General features: G+C 37.6%; 1 long non-coding RNA gene across 2 annotated transcripts in view; it reads right to left on the reverse strand.

Annotated features, from left to right (window-relative positions):
- Nucleotides 1–15,858, reverse strand: part of LOC126078807 (uncharacterized) — an 83,251-nt gene that overhangs the window by 63,928 nt on the left and 3,465 nt on the right. For both annotated transcript variants that reach the window (XR_007518161.1, XR_007518160.1), the window contains exon 3: nucleotides 14,228–14,316. This is a non-coding gene — a long non-coding RNA (uncharacterized LOC126078807). The remainder of the gene's footprint in view (nucleotides 1–14,227; nucleotides 14,317–15,858) is intronic.

Here is a 15,858-nt window from a genome sequence, read left to right on the forward strand (position 1 = left end):
AGTATTATTATTATTAAAAGAATCATAGGAACATAAGGGTTGGCATCATAACATCAGCATTGTAGAAAGCTAGAGTGGGAAAGGTTTGAGATTTGTTGTGAGGGGTCTCAGTGGCTGTCTGAGTGGACTACTGTAGGAGAGAAGTCTAATCAGGCAGGACTCTTGAGTCTTCCTCACTCTAGCCTCAACCATTTCAACCAAGAGAACATTTCTTTTCCCCATTTTACATGCTGATGTTCTGAATAAGTTTATTAAAAATTGTTTTCTGCTGCTAAAGAAAATTTTGGCCCATTGGCCTAGTCCAACTCATTTATAAAAAGACTCAAGGGGTTAAGGGATTTGCTCTTGAGAAAGGCCACTAAAAGATTTCTTGAATTGCCTACTAATTTTCGAAATAGATTTTCAGGGAAAAAAAAAGTCACAAGTAGATCCTAGGGTACAGATGGGAAAACCTGCAGTAATATAATAATGCTTAACTTTTATAATTTACCAAGCACTGATATATACACATGGTTTGATCTTTACAATAGACCTCTGAGGCAGGCAGTGCTGGTGTTATTAACTCCAATTTACTGATAAGTAAACTGACACTGGGCATGTACAAAGCCATTCATATTAAAGCCTGGACTAGAACTCAAGTCTTCTGACCTTGAACCCAGTGCTTTTCGTATTACATCATATTGCAGACTACAGACATATGACAAATAAATGTGTCAACATACCTTAGAAACATGAGTCAGTAGTGGGTAGAGGATTCACGTACATTCTGGTGCCTGAGGATATGATTTGGCAATTGAGTGCATTTCCCCAGTCATTTCATGGCCATTGCTCATAGTTTCGAATCATGCACATTGTTCCCACTGGAGGAACATCTGAGCATACTCTTCCATGTGCTATATTAGCAACACCAATTTGCTAATTATGAAGACAAGTTTATCATATTAGATCATAAGGACACTTGTCTTTTTAGATTTGTCAGGCTTTTGTTGCTGCTGGTTAAAAATCTTTTGGTATTCCTTGTACGAATTTACTCAGCCAAAATGTTTTATGTGCACTTAGAAAAGTTTTCTTCTGTGTTAAAGTTTAATTTTTTTCTTTCACTTTCTATTTCTACCCTCTACTCTTATCTACCTCCTTAATAAATTCATTATTTAATGAGTAAAGTATTTTTTCAAGGGTAAAAATAATTATTTTAATTTAAAAAGAAATTAGTTTATAATCCTACAACACAGGACTCATTATATATTAACAGATTGAAACATTTTAGAAGTTAAATTGGGAAAATGAGGCACCACTTGAAAAGAGAAACTAGGTTTCTCGGGGAACAGCTATGTGGTCTTTTTCAATGTACTGTATAAACCAGTTTGAAATTTGCAGTTGAGTCATATTTGGCTGGTTTGCATTTGTAGGTACTCTAAGAAAAGGTTCTAGGGTCCTTAAACGTATAAAATTAATGAGCTGTGTTAAGTGCAGGGAAATCATTGAAACTAATTTCACAGAACAAAACCCAGTATATTTATTTAGGCCGTCTTGGGAGAATATAAACATATTATTTGAGAAATTTCTACTGTATTCATTAGCTAAGGTGGAGCAACTGACAAGATCCCCCTCTTTGAAGAAGCTATCTAAGTGCTTTTTGGGTTCTATGGGGCAAATGGAAACATATTGGGGTGGGGGGGAGTAGAAAAAGGAGATAATCATGGAAGTAAGATCAGATCCTTCTCTGTACTTTGCCTGAGACAGAACCACAGATGAGGACTCTAATATGTCTATCTCTTGAGATTAGGTACAGATGAAAAAACAGAAAACTGCCCATAACAGTGGATTAAACAAGACATAAATTCTTTTCTCTCTTACATAAATGAAGTTTGGAAGTCCACAGTCCAGGGTTGGTATGGCACTGCTGCATCATTAAGAACACAAACCCTTTCTACCTTGTTGCTCTGACACTCTCACCATGTGGCTTCTACAAAATAACCCAGAATTACTTCAGCCATTACATTTTATTTGCAGCCCAAATAGAGATACAGATTAAGAAGGTTACATGATCTCCCTTTAAGGAGTCTTCCAGGAAATCTTAAAGAACAATTCTAAAACATCCATTGGTCAGAATTTAGTTACATGGATATACCTAACTACATGGGAAGCTTTTTCTTCCTGAATGGTCATAAGCCCAGCAAAAATCAAGATTCCATCACTAAGGAAGGATGAGGGAGTGGATATTGGTCATTGTGTCTTACATAATTCTTTTTTTTCCTACCACCATATGGTTAGCAGTTGGCAACAGCTTGGATTTATGCTGGATAAGTTTGCTTGAAATTTCCTTTTTTCCCCCCAGTCTGGTCTCAATTGTAAATAAACAGTTAATGCTTCTGGTTCAGTGGAAGAGAGGTGAACTTGAGGAAGTTAATTTTTCCCCTACAACTTACTGAGAAATGCATTGTAGAATGGTGTTCAATACTAGGTGCAGGTTGCTCCTTGTGAAACTCCTGGAAAACTGACACTCTCAGAATAAAACTCCATGGCATCATCAATAAATAAATCACTAAATAACAAACCTAAAGTGACATGTTATTTAAAATAGCAGATGGGCCAAATAACCATATTACAAGCTGGTAGGAACCTTTGTGTACCATGACATTTTTCCTGAGAAGAAAATTAGCCCCAGGCAGTTCAAATCTAATCAAGGAAAGCATCTCTAAACATTCTGTAATTTGTCTTCGAGCAAGGCTCCTGGGAATAATAATTGAAGCCATAGGAATTTGAATAAACCTAGTATTCATTTCAAAAAAGATTCATAGGAAAGTCAAGGTCCAAAGGCCATGGTTAAAAATGTCAAAGCAAGAGTTAATAGTTATGATATGACTAAACTGAAAAAAATATTTATCATACAAAAATTGGTAGATGCAGTGGAGGGAGTACTGCACCTGTCTCAACCTATTTCAGGCTGTCAATTCACAAAATATTACATTTGTTAATTCCCTTAGAACACTGTTGGTTCCAGATAGCCACCACTGGTTTAACAAACACTTACTGAGTGACTACTGTGTTACAGGTATTGTATGAAGAGCTGAAACACAAAAAAACACTTTGTCCTCAGAACTTCAAAGTTTGCTGGTTTTAAGTCACTTACATTTTTATCCTTATGAATTTACAGTATTGTGTTGATCTCAGTACTAGGAATTTGGGATTAAGAGACATGGTTGGTCTACCAAGAACAAGGTGAAAATAGCATAAGCTTAGGACTCAGACATCAGTCTGAAGCTCAGTCTTGTCACTCACTACCCGTGTTCTAGATCAGATTACTTAACTTTTCTTAATTTCAGTTTCCTCCACTAAGAATTGGGAATAAAGCAGGGTCATTCTGAGGTTTGAACGAGATAATATAAATGCTGTACTTGGCACAAGAAAGCACCCCAAACTGGCTGTAATAATTACTAATTTATTGTGTTATTTCTAAGTGTGGAATAGTTATAGCAAAAAGTTAAACACATTTCTGAAATATGAGTAACTCAAAGAGCTTATAACTTAAAAAGTTGTAATACCTGATAGATTTAGGTGTTTTACGTGCTATATAGCTTCTTAGAAAAAGCGGTCCATATGGAAAATCTTTATACTACGTTTTGAAATAAGAAATGATTTCTAAGGCAAAATGATATAGAAGGAGGTAAAGCCTGTTAAGTGGGTTTTTCATGAAGAAATGTTTGCATTAAGTCAATCAATACATGTACAATGATACCCATGTAATGTGCCCCAAGACTGTTTGACAACCCTGGGGGGAGGAATCCAAAACAAGAAAGCCAGCAAGGAGTTACAATCTAATTGAAGAGGTAAGTGACATATACTTCAAACAATTTGAGAACAGATACCATTTAAAAATAATCGCGAACTATGAGGTCCAAACAAGTGTTATTAAAGATCAAAGCAGAGAAAGATTGGCGTGATCTTGAGTCATCACGTAGGGAGGGCTTCACAAAGGGACACTGAGTTAAACTCCCTGGAATGGAGTTAGAAAGGGCCTTATAGCTCCAGGGAATAACACGAGCTATAAACCGTATTTTAAAATAAACAAAATGCCATCCCTCTACCCCTCTCCTTCCCAACAGTAGCACTGTAAATGTTCCTAGTATTCATCTAGGCCTAACTTTGGTCAATGAGGGAACTGTGACTTACTGATATGTATGTATTATGTATGTGAATGTTATTAAATAACACCCTTTTCCTCTCCCTGACTCTGGAATAGACTGAAACAGTCATAGTCAGATAACTGGAAATTAAAATACAGCTTTAATGGTGGTAAAAGTTAAATTGGAAGATAATGGCTTTTATGTGTGGCCATATTTTACTCCCATATTGGATAAACTTGCTTATCTAGACATGGGGCCATGAGATTCCCACAGGCCTCCTTAGGCACACATAAGCCCCTTACCATGGGGCAGAGGGTAGGTTAGACATATGACCTAAGCAATCAGGCAAATCCAACCAGAGGAAGGTTATGCACAGGGCTGGGGCTAAGGTGAAGACCGCGAGGGGCTTAGGGTACAAAACTCAAGAAGGCCCTCACTCTCGGGGTTGTGAGTGCCCGCCTCATCACTCTAAGAGCGAGTGCCTTCTTAAATTTTGTGCCTCAAGTGCCTCACTCTCTTCACTCTAGTCCCAGCCCTGGCCAAGGGTCAAGCATGTCTATTTCTTTTATTCTGAATTCACTGATCAAGCAAATCCTCCTTCCCCACAGAGTGAGTGTAGGGGCAAAGAGAGGTTAGGAGTTAACTTTATTGAATGTCTCTCCATGTGGAAAGATGAGGCTAAGAAAAGGGCCTTCCTTCTAAAAGGAGTCATAGAAGTGAAGTTTCTGGCCAAGGTCATACAACCCCAGGACTCCTCATGCATGTTCATAAAGAAGATATGATACAGCCTTGAATAACTAAACCCATTCACTAAAGCCCTCAATTAACCAGATCTTTTATTATTATTTTGCTTTCAATAAATATACTTAGTTGAAGACCTTTTGTTACAACTTAGTTAAATATGCAATTATTCTTACCATGGGTTTAAGAAAGGAACTAGTAATGGCTCATACACAACATATAAAGACATGTCAAAATATTTTACTAACTGTAACAATGAACTTGAACATACTGTCAATAGAGAGGATGATGCAGGACCAGGCAAGGTTTTTTTCTGTTATACACAAGATAACCATGAGTTGGAGTCGACTAGCCTGCAGCTAGCTATGAAGCTATCTCAAAGTCCTATATTAGTTATCTATTATCCCAAAATTTGGTGACTTAAAACAACAATAAACATTCATTATCTCACACAGTTTCTGTGATTCATGAATTTGGGAGCAGCTCAGCTAGGTAGTTGTGGCTCAGAGTCTCCCATGATGTTGCAATCTAGATGTTGGTTGGGGCTTCTGAAGGCTTGACTGGTACTGGAGGATCTGCTTCCAAGATGGCTCACTCACAAGACTGTAAAGTTAGTGCAGGCTGTTGACAGGAAGCCTAAATTCTTTGCCACGTGGACCTTTCCACCGGGCTTTGAGTGTTCTTATGATACGGTGATTGACTTCTGCCAGAGTGAGTGAGCCAAGAGAGAGCAAAGTGGAAGCTGCAATATCTTTTATGATCTAGCCTCAGAAGTTACACACCAACATTTTCTCAATATTATTTTGGCTAAACAGGTCACTCCTATACAATATGGAAGGAGGAGATTATACAAGGGCATGGATACCAGGAGGTGAGGATCACTGAGGTCCCTCTTGGAGGCTGGCTAACACATGTCCTAAAATTTTAGGGGTCTTATTGTTTTTTTAGTGGAGTCAGAATATTTTCTATGCAGACACTTAAACCACCTGTATCTGGAGGAGCCATAATGCTAAACAATATACAATTTGCTCTTTGGAGTGATGAACTTAAGGTATTTTAAGTTATTTAAGTATTCAGTTCACTTTCATGTTTGAGGCTGAACCTTATAAAACCATTAGTTAACCAAAACTTTAAACTATTCTTTAAGCACTCTGGCTATCTGAACTGTTGCTATAGCTTTGGTGTTCCTGTAAAGTTTTCAGTCCATGAGCCAAAGGATCTGAGGTACAGGTTCTAAGAGGGCAATGTATCAGTGTGACTTTATCAAATTATAATAATTCAACATCCCTGGGACCAATTTTCCTCATCTAAATGAAAGAACTGGAATAGATAACATCGAAGCAGCCTTTCTGTGCTAAAATGTCTTACCATGTCTTTATATACCATGTATGAGCCACTGCCGGTTCCTTTTTAAACTATGGGAAGAATAACTGCATATTTAATTGAGCTGTAATAAAGTGTCTTCAACTAAACATATTTCTTTATTAACATATACTATTAATAGTTAACTTCAAGGTCCCTGATGTTTTTCAGTAGTCCAGAGAGTCTTCCTTCCTGCTCCGTTCTCTCGAAAGCATAGACTGCCCTTCAGTAAATCAATTTACTTAATTTGACTTGCTATATTTAACATTTTTTGGGTTCACATATTTTTTCGTGTGCCAAGTACTGCATTTTTCATTTCCCACAGAATCAGGACAAACTGTACATCCCCTGCTGTGTCCGGGGCAGATCTGGCTAAATGTCAACTATGTTAATTAGTATAGAGAAAACAACAGCCCTATTTTTATCTGATTAAAAATTCCCACAAACGTTCTCCCCTAAACTAAAGCTGCATCCATAAAAATGATTTAATTATAATATAAAATTTGGCAGATATGTCCCGCTTGCCTTTATTTTACTGTAACATGCAGAAATACTGCTTGCTGTTCCTGGAATCATTCGGCATCTAAAATTTTAATCCTACTTTTGGAGGCTTAGAATTTGTTACTCAAAACTTTCTCTGGACTGTCAATTGGAATGACATATCTTCGCTTTAAAGTGGTATTTTTAAAAAACAGATTTACTAAGCAATCTACAGAACCTTGTTTAAAATGTAGTTTGAGATATTTTATTCTACTTAAAGTCTCCCTTTTAAAAATTGCCCCAGGATGAGCACATTATGTAATATAATTGCTTTAGTTAATTAGGGTGTGGGAGGTGTGGGTGTAAAAGAGTAAAAGGTAATGAATTTTGATAAATTTATATGAGCAACAACAAGGTACCAGTGGGAACTTAATTTTATCAGGCAGTGACTGTATCTTCAGTGCTTGTTCAAAATTGTATGCTGCCTCTTAAATGTTGGAATTCCCCAGGGCTCTTGCTCCCAGGTTAACTTCATCCATTCTATGATTTCACCAACCACTTGTACACTCCTATTGTCTGGGTCTGTATCGCCAGCTTACTGAACATCACATTAATATTTTTTGGCATACTGGACAACTCCATTTGGGTGTCTCCTGAGCATCTCAAAATCAATGTGTCCAAATTGAATCCATCATTCCTTCCCTTCCACCTTCCCAACTTCCTCTCCCTCCGGTATTGTTTCCAGTGAATAGCATTGTGATCCAGGTAATCCAGGTCAGAAACCTGGGAATCAGCCTAGATTTTGCTTTCTCCCTTACCATTTCATGCAATCTCTTTATCAAGTCCTATGCATTTTACATCCTATGTCTAGAATCTGTATCCTTCTTGAACTTCGATGAATTTACATGAGCAATATAAATGCCCCTGCCATATGCCCTCTATCCACCAGCTAGTTTTCCCTTGATCTGCCATTTGGCTGTTATGAACAAATATAACTATTTTTATGATCTCTTTGTTTTCTAATGTTCCATCAGCCTAATGTAAATCAGACCTAATACTGACCATAAAATGTAAAACTTAGCTGTCCAGGATCTTCTTGATATCTTATCTCAGGACAGACTTTAAATTAAAAATTGAAGCATTACACACGAAGAGGAATAAGGAAAAAAAGAGATGGAATAATGGTTCCTGGATCAGAGGCATCTTTTAACAAATGAATTGAATGTCTTAAATGAAAGGGACCACAAAGGTCAGTTAGTCCCCCATGCCATCCCTGAACTTAGAATTTTTCAATCCTTTCCCACTTTCTTTGTGACACTATTCAGACTCCTTAACATGGCATACAAGGTCCTTCACGATCTGGCTACTATCTTCCTTCCAACTTCATCTGCTCTGATTCCTCATTAGCCAGTAGTTCAGGCAAAAAATCTTAGGAGTCATCCTTGTATACTCCCCCTTGAGCCACTATCCTCAAATTCTGCTGCCCACCATTCATTCCACCAGCAAATTTGTTGAGTCTATATATATATATTTTTATATTTAAAATATATCCTAAATTTGTCTACTTTTCATTTTCATGTCTTCTTTAATCCAATTCACCATCATCGCTCCTCAGGTTGACAACAATGGCTTCCTTACTGGTTTCCGTGATTCTGCTCTTGCTTTACCTTTCATTCTCCACAGAGCAATAAGACGGTACTTTGGCGGGAAAAATTTTGAAATCACGTTACTTCTTTCCCCCAAAACATCAATGATTTTTCATGCCACTCAGAATGGATTCCAAATTTCTGCCAAAGCTCCTGTATTCATTTGCTACAACATTACCACAAATATAGTGGCTTAAAACAATGGAATTTTACTCTGTTGTCTGATTTCAGACTTATGGATGTCAGACATCAAAATCAGTTTTACAGAGCTAAAATCAAGGCATCGGCAGGGCTGGTTCCTTCTGGAGCTCCAGGGGACAATCAGTTCCTTGCCTCTTCCAGCTTCTAGAGGTGGCCAGCATTTCTTGGCTTGTGGCTGCATGACTGCCATCTCTGCTTCTGCTTTTACATAGACTTCTCCTCCCTCTGACCTTCTGTCTTCCTCTTATAGGAACCCTTGTGATTACATTGGGCCCACGAGATAATCTAGGATAAGCTCCCATCCTTAATTTAATCACATCCGTAAAAATCTTTTACAATGGAAGATGATATACTCACAGGTTCTGGGGGTAAGGATGTTGATATCTTTGGAGGGCCATTATTCATGGCAACACATTCCATACAAAGATCACCAAGGAAGCTTGTTGATCGTAAAAATCTGGGGTTGTTAAAGTTGCTGACAAGGAAATCATCTCCTTAACAGAGTCTCTCAATAGTGTCTCAAAAGGGAGAATTTAAGAAAGGTGCATATAGGATTTGGGAGGGAGACTGATATTAATCACATGGTGGCTTTATGGTATAAGTTAGTAGTGTGGGCAGGGATTGGTCAAAATTTGTAAACTAGGTGAACTGCTACAACATCTAAGAACATATGGGCTTAAAAACAAGCTGGTGTTAAAAAATAAGAGCATAGTTTGTGTTGTGTGTCATGGAATGGTACATTTGATCCATTTTGCAAATCATTACAGTTTTTACTTCATTTCTGAGTCCTCTTTCTTTCAGCCAATATTTAGCCTAAGCTGAAAGAAAGACCATTATTTTCTGCGTCCAGATCTGCATCGTTATTTAATTGCAATTGGGTATTCAGTTTTTCGTGGTAGTCATTTTGACCTCTATCAGTATCAGACCTTTGTTTTGTTGTTGTTGTTGGATAATCATTTGTCACATCATTTGGTGTAACAGCAGTAGCATTTAAGACTCTCAAGATTGTGTATCTGGTAACTGTGACATAGACAACACACTAAGGCAAAAATTATCAGAATTTGCAAAGCATTTCAAAGCCATAAGCTTAGATTTTCAAAACTAGACAATGAAGACATGTGCCAAAATCTATTTGGATCTTCCTTGCATAATCAAGTGTCTTTTTGCACTTTGATTTGGGTAGCGTTTTTTCAACCTTACCAGTGTCTGAAAAGTAAGTCCTATAGCTGGTAACTGTCAAGGATATGGGTCTTGGAAATACCATGATTAAAGGACAAATGTGTCCATTAACAATTTAGAACCTTAAGCCAGAAGAGGGTGAAGAAAATAGCTAAGAGGATAAAGATACAAAGCCAAGAGGATAAACATACAAAGAAGAAAATGACAGTCAGTGGTATCCAACAATGGGCTTGTGTGGAAATAGTCGACTTCATGCAGCCTTCAACTTATTCCAAGGATCCAGAGCTAGCTGTGTGTTCTCATGGACCATGTACTTCTGGACATTATCTAGACTCCTTATTAGACCTCATAAAGCCATAAATGATCTGGTTATATCTCTGAGAACACATTATATAATAAAAGTTTGTTTCATTGATCCCTCCAGGCAGAATTATGTGCCCTTTTTCTCATTTTTTATTGACTCATAGCGATCCTAGAGGACAGAGTAGAAATGCCCCATGGGGTTTCCAAGGAGCTGCTGGTAGATTTAAACTGCCGACCTTTGGGTTAACAGCCGAGTTCTCAACCACTGCACCACCCAGGGTCCTCATTTCTAATAGTACTCTACGCACACCCCATCATAGGATTTAATAATTAATGTTTTGTCTAATTTATCTCTGTATCCTGATAATCTAGCAGAATGCTCTGACCACAGTAAATCCCGAGTAAATGTTTTTTGACTGATTTAATTTTGGATAACTTGGTCAAACACTGTACTAGTTTTTTTTTTTTTTAATGTAACATTTTATTGAGTTTTTGGTGAAAATTTAAACAGCAAATTAGGTTCTCATTTAACAATTTCTACACATATTGTTCAGTAACATTGGTTACATTTTCCATATTGCGCCAACATTCTTATTATTTCCATTCTGGTTGTTCTGTTTCCATTATTCTTGCTTCCCTGCCCCCCTTTCCCACCTCATCTTTGCTTTAGGGTAAATGTTGATTGTTTGGTCTCAGACAGATGATTGTTTTCTTTTGTTTTTATAGAAAAGGAACACAGTACTCATGGGTGATAGTGTTTATGAGCCAACCTGTTATTTAGTTGAAAGGTGACCTCTAGGAGTAGTTTCAGTTCAAAATTTAAAGGGTATCTCAGGGTGATTGTCTCTGGGGTTCCCCAGATCCCTGCTGGTCCAGTAATTCTGGCTTTTTCTTTTTTAAAAGATTTTGAGTTCAGCTCTATGATTTTTTCCAATTCTATCTAGGATGATCTATTGTAGGCTTAGCCAGAACAGTAGGTAGTGGTATCCAGGTACCATCTAGTTCTTCTGGTCTCTGGGTAGGTGAGGCTGTGGTTCACGGAGGCAATTGGTCCTGTAGACTGGTTTCTTCCTTGAGTCTTTGGTTTCTTTCTTTCTCTTTTGCTCCAGATGAGTAGAGACAACAGTTGTATCTCAGATAGCTGCTCGCAAACTTTTAAGACCCCAGATGCTACTCACCAAACTAGGATGTGTAACATAAACTTTACAGACTATACTGCGCCAAATGACGAAGTTGTCCCACAACACTATGGTCCTAAGCCTTCAAACCCGGTAAACCAATCCTTCAAGATGTGTGTTTACATCTGGGAGGTGTCCGTGACTGTGTCCCTTATGTGTTTTAGTATATGTATGAATATATGTGCAACACTCACAAACATGTATATAGATATGCCTACAGGTACACCTATATATATACACACATACATCTTCCTATACACACAGAGGAAGCCCTGGTGGCATACTGGTTAAGTGCTATGGCTGCTAACTAAAAGGTCAGTAGTTTGAATCCACCAGGTGCTCCTTGAAAACCCTGTGGGGCAGTTCTACTCTATCCTGTAGGGTCCCTTTGAGTCAGAACTGACTTGACTGCAAAGGGTTTTTGTTTTTTTTTTAATATACATATATGCATACGTATCTATTTAGTTAACCACTCACATATGTTTGGGTTGTCACTGCTGTTGTTGCCAAATTGTGTATGTTACAGCATTTACCAATACTGTCCCTTATTCTTGTGTATTTCTTAGTGTCATCCTTTACCTTGGTTAAGTTGTGCTCACTTCACTGACATTTGGTGTCGCCTTTCCCAACACCAAAACTAACAAGCGTCTACTGTCTAGAGAGTGACTCCCCTTCCTTGCCCCTCCCATTCAGGTAACTACCAAAGAACATTGATTCCTTTGTGTTTGCCTATTTTTGTCTTTTTATAAAATGAGATCATACAATATTTGTGCTTTTGTGGTTGGCTCAGCATAATGTCCTCCAGATTCATCTATGTTATAAGAAGTTTTGCAGACTCACCATTATTCTTTATAGCTGTGTAGTATTCCATTGTATAGATATAATACATTTTGTTTATCCAGTCATCCATTGATAGGTACTTGGGTTGTTTCCATCTTTTTGCTATTATGAATAATGCCAAAACGAACATATGTATGCATATGTCTATTCACGCCACTGCTATTAGATTTCTAAGTATAAACCTAGAGTGGGATTACTGGATCACAGGGCATTTCTATTTTTATCTTTTTGAGGAAGCAGCATATCATTTTCCATAGTGGTTGTACCATTTTATATTCCCACCAGCAGTGGATAAGGTTCCAATCTCCCCACAACCTCACAGTCATTTGTTGTCTTCTTGTTTTTTTTTTTTTTTAATCAGTGCCATTTTTGCTGGGGTGAGATGATATCTCATTGTAGTTCTGATTGTATCTCTCTGATGACTAATGATCGCAAACATCTTTTCATTTGTTTGTTGCCCACTTGAATGTCTTCTTTGGTGAAGTGTCTGTTCATGTCCTTTGTCCACTTATTAACTTGATTGTTTATCTTTTTGTCATTGAGTTGTTGAAATTTTCTATATATTTTAGAGATCAGACCATTATCTGATACATCATTCCCAAAGATTTTTTCCCCAATCTGTAGGTTCTTTTTCTACTCTTTGGGAGACGTCTTTGGATGAGTATTTAATTTTTATGCAGAGTTATCTAATTTTTTTCTGTTGTTCGTGCATTTGTAGTTGTGTTTAGAAATAACTGAATAATGGCTCACAGTTTTGTCTCTATATTATCTTACAAGAAATGTTACAGCTTTAGCCTTAACATTTGGGTCTTTGATCCATTTTGAGTTAGTTTTTGTATAAGGTGTTAGGTATGGATTCTGTTTCATTTCTCTGCAAATGGACATTCAACTTTGTAAGCACCATTTGTTAAAGAAACTGCTTCTTCCCCACTGAATGGACTTTGACCCCTTGTCGAAAACCAGCTTCCCACAGATGGACAGATTTACTTCTGGATTCTCAATTCTATTCCATTGGTCTATGTGTCTGACATTGAATCAGTACCAGGCTGTTTTGATTACTGTGCCTGTACAATACATTTTGAGATCGGGGGATGAGAGGCCTCCTACTTTGTTATTCTTCAATATTGCTTTGGCTATTCAGGTCCTCTTTCCTTTCCATATAAAGTTGGTGATATGTTCTTCCATTTCAGTAAAGGATGTTGTTGGAATTTGAACTAGTTTTTTTAATGTACATTATTTTAATCCTGATAAGAAATCTGCAAGACATACACTATTATCCCTGCTTTATATATGAGAAAAGAAAATCATATGCCCAGAGTTTTGAACCTAGGTGTGTCTGACTCCAAATCCAGTGCTTATCCCATTGCCTCAAATGAATTAATCTTCATTTTACTAAGTGACGCTACTGGTCAAAATTCAATATTCTAATTTTAATATTAACAATAAACCTTTGATCATATTTTAGTTCAATGCTGCCTGTTCTAATATTTTTACTAGATTCAGCCTCTTAGTTTAGAGAGAAATGGACCCCATTTCTCACGTATCTTGTTTTTATTGTTTCATAATCAGAGAGTTTTTGATGATGATTCAGGGTCAAGGTTTAGTAATCTTACTTTTTAAGGGAAGGGTTGGATTTAATAACCAGTCTCCACATCATCTTTTGAACTGCTATAAAAGGCCCAAATACATCATAAGTAATATTTAAACTGTAAAATTAATATACCTGAAAGAGAAGAAAGTGTAGCAGAAATGAGTTAGAGATAGTAACAGAGCTTCATATATGTGAGAGAAGTTGGAAGTCACCCTGATTATTGTTTTTTTCAGTCATGCCTGGTGAAGCAGTGTATATTAAAGGGGCATATGGAACTTTTATGAAAGCTTTAGGACTACATAAAATAGTCTCATGAGGGACTCAGGGCAGTGAGAGTGCTGGCTCTAGAGTCAGACAGATCTGAGTTCTAATCCTTGCTCCCCACAACTAATAGCTTAGCAAAGTTAAGCAAGTTACTTAACTTTTCCTAAGCCTTAGATTCTTCATCAGTAAAATGGAAAGAAAAGAAGTGGTTTAGGCAGGATAGCTAATTATTGTAACACACAGCATCAGAATTTCAGAGGTATTATATAATACAAGTTTATTTCTAAAACTAGTAAAAATCTAACACGGGTGTACCTGGTCCTGCAGTTCTGGGCAGCATCCCTCCGAGGATTCATTAGGAACATCACGCTGCTTCTTCTAGATTCTCTGAAGTCTTCATTCAGCTGGTGGGTAGGGAAAGACAAGAGAATGAAGGATGTGTAGGTTTTAGAGGGTTAGAGCCTTAAATAGCTTTCGTCACGTCTGCCCATGTTTTATTAGCCAGAAATAAGTCATATGACCCCAACTAACTGCAAAGGAGGCTGAGAAACGCAGTCTAGCTGTGTTCTCAAGAGGGAAAAGAAACAGTTTGGTGAACACAAAGCTGTCTCACCTTAAGGTCATGAGGTCATTTTAGGGTTTAACTGAGGTAATGCATGTAATGTGCTTAGCACAGGGGTAGGTAATCAACAAAATTACCTGTTACTATTTTGATCACATATACATATGCTGAAAGCCTGAATAAGGGTCCCACAGTTGGACAGGGTGTACCTGCTTAAGGCTAAGTTCCAGCACAAGAATTCAGCTACATTCAAAGAAAAGTTCTTACCTTTTTGTAAGGTTATGATCTTTAACAGATGTGGCAACATCAGGAGTGTAAACATGGAAAGATAAGGGAGGAAGGGGATGCCAGGGGTTCATATCAGCTTAGCCAACAGAATGTCAAAAGATAATTTAGATAAACCTCATGCCTAAGAAGAGTGGGAATAGGGAACTAATGGACTCTCTTTGGATTTGGGAATGGGCTAAAAGAAATAAATGGTAAAAATTCTGGTCAGTTCTCTCCTTCATATTCCTTTTCTCTCTCACTTTCTTAATTTAAAATAGACACCACTAAGGTTCCTCAAGCACAGCATATTTTCTTTCCCCCAATCATATATTTTCTACTTTGTTGCCACTTAAAGATTTTAACATTTCTGAGAACAGTGACCATATTTGGCTTGAACATTATTATATCCTAGCATCTAGCAATGTGTATCAACATATAGTATGCAGGTAAAAACTACTTGTTGAATTAATTTAATCTATGTTGGCAGTTGTGCCAAGACTTGGCTTAGGGGACTGGGTAGAGTAATGGAAAGAGAATGAGTTTTTGAATCAGAGCAATCTGGTTTTAAATACTGGTTTTGTCACTTAGTACTTGTAGAATTCTGGGGAGGTTACTACTGAGACATGTTTGTTTCCTCCTATTAAATAGACACACTACTCTTTTAGGGTTATTATAATGATAATTAGGAGCCCTGGTGGTGCAGGGGTTAAAGCACTCAGCGGCTTACTGAAAGGTTGGTGGTTCCAACCCACCACCAGTCTGCTTCTGTAAAGATTTCAGCATTGGCAGCCCTATGGGGCAGTACGACTCTGTCCTATAGGGTCATTATGAGTTGCAATCAACTCAACGGCAGCAGGTTTCGTTTTTATAAAGATAATTTAATGAAAAAATTTAGTGTTTTTAGCACTAAAAAACCAAAAAATCAAACCTGTTGCCGTCAGGTCAATTCCCACTCATAGCAATCCTAAAGGACAGAGTAGAACTTCCCCATAGGGTTTCCAAGGAGCACCTGGTGGATTCAAACTGCTGACCTTTTGGTTAGCAGCCGTAGCTCTTAATCATTACACCACCAGGGTCTCCTTCTAGCACAAAAAGAGCACTGAAAACAAAAACTGTT

Source organism: Elephas maximus, chromosome 7 (assembly GCF_024166365.1).
Source record: "Elephas maximus indicus isolate mEleMax1 chromosome 7, mEleMax1 primary haplotype, whole genome shotgun sequence".
NCBI lineage: Eukaryota > Metazoa > Chordata > Mammalia > Proboscidea > Elephantidae > Elephas > Elephas maximus.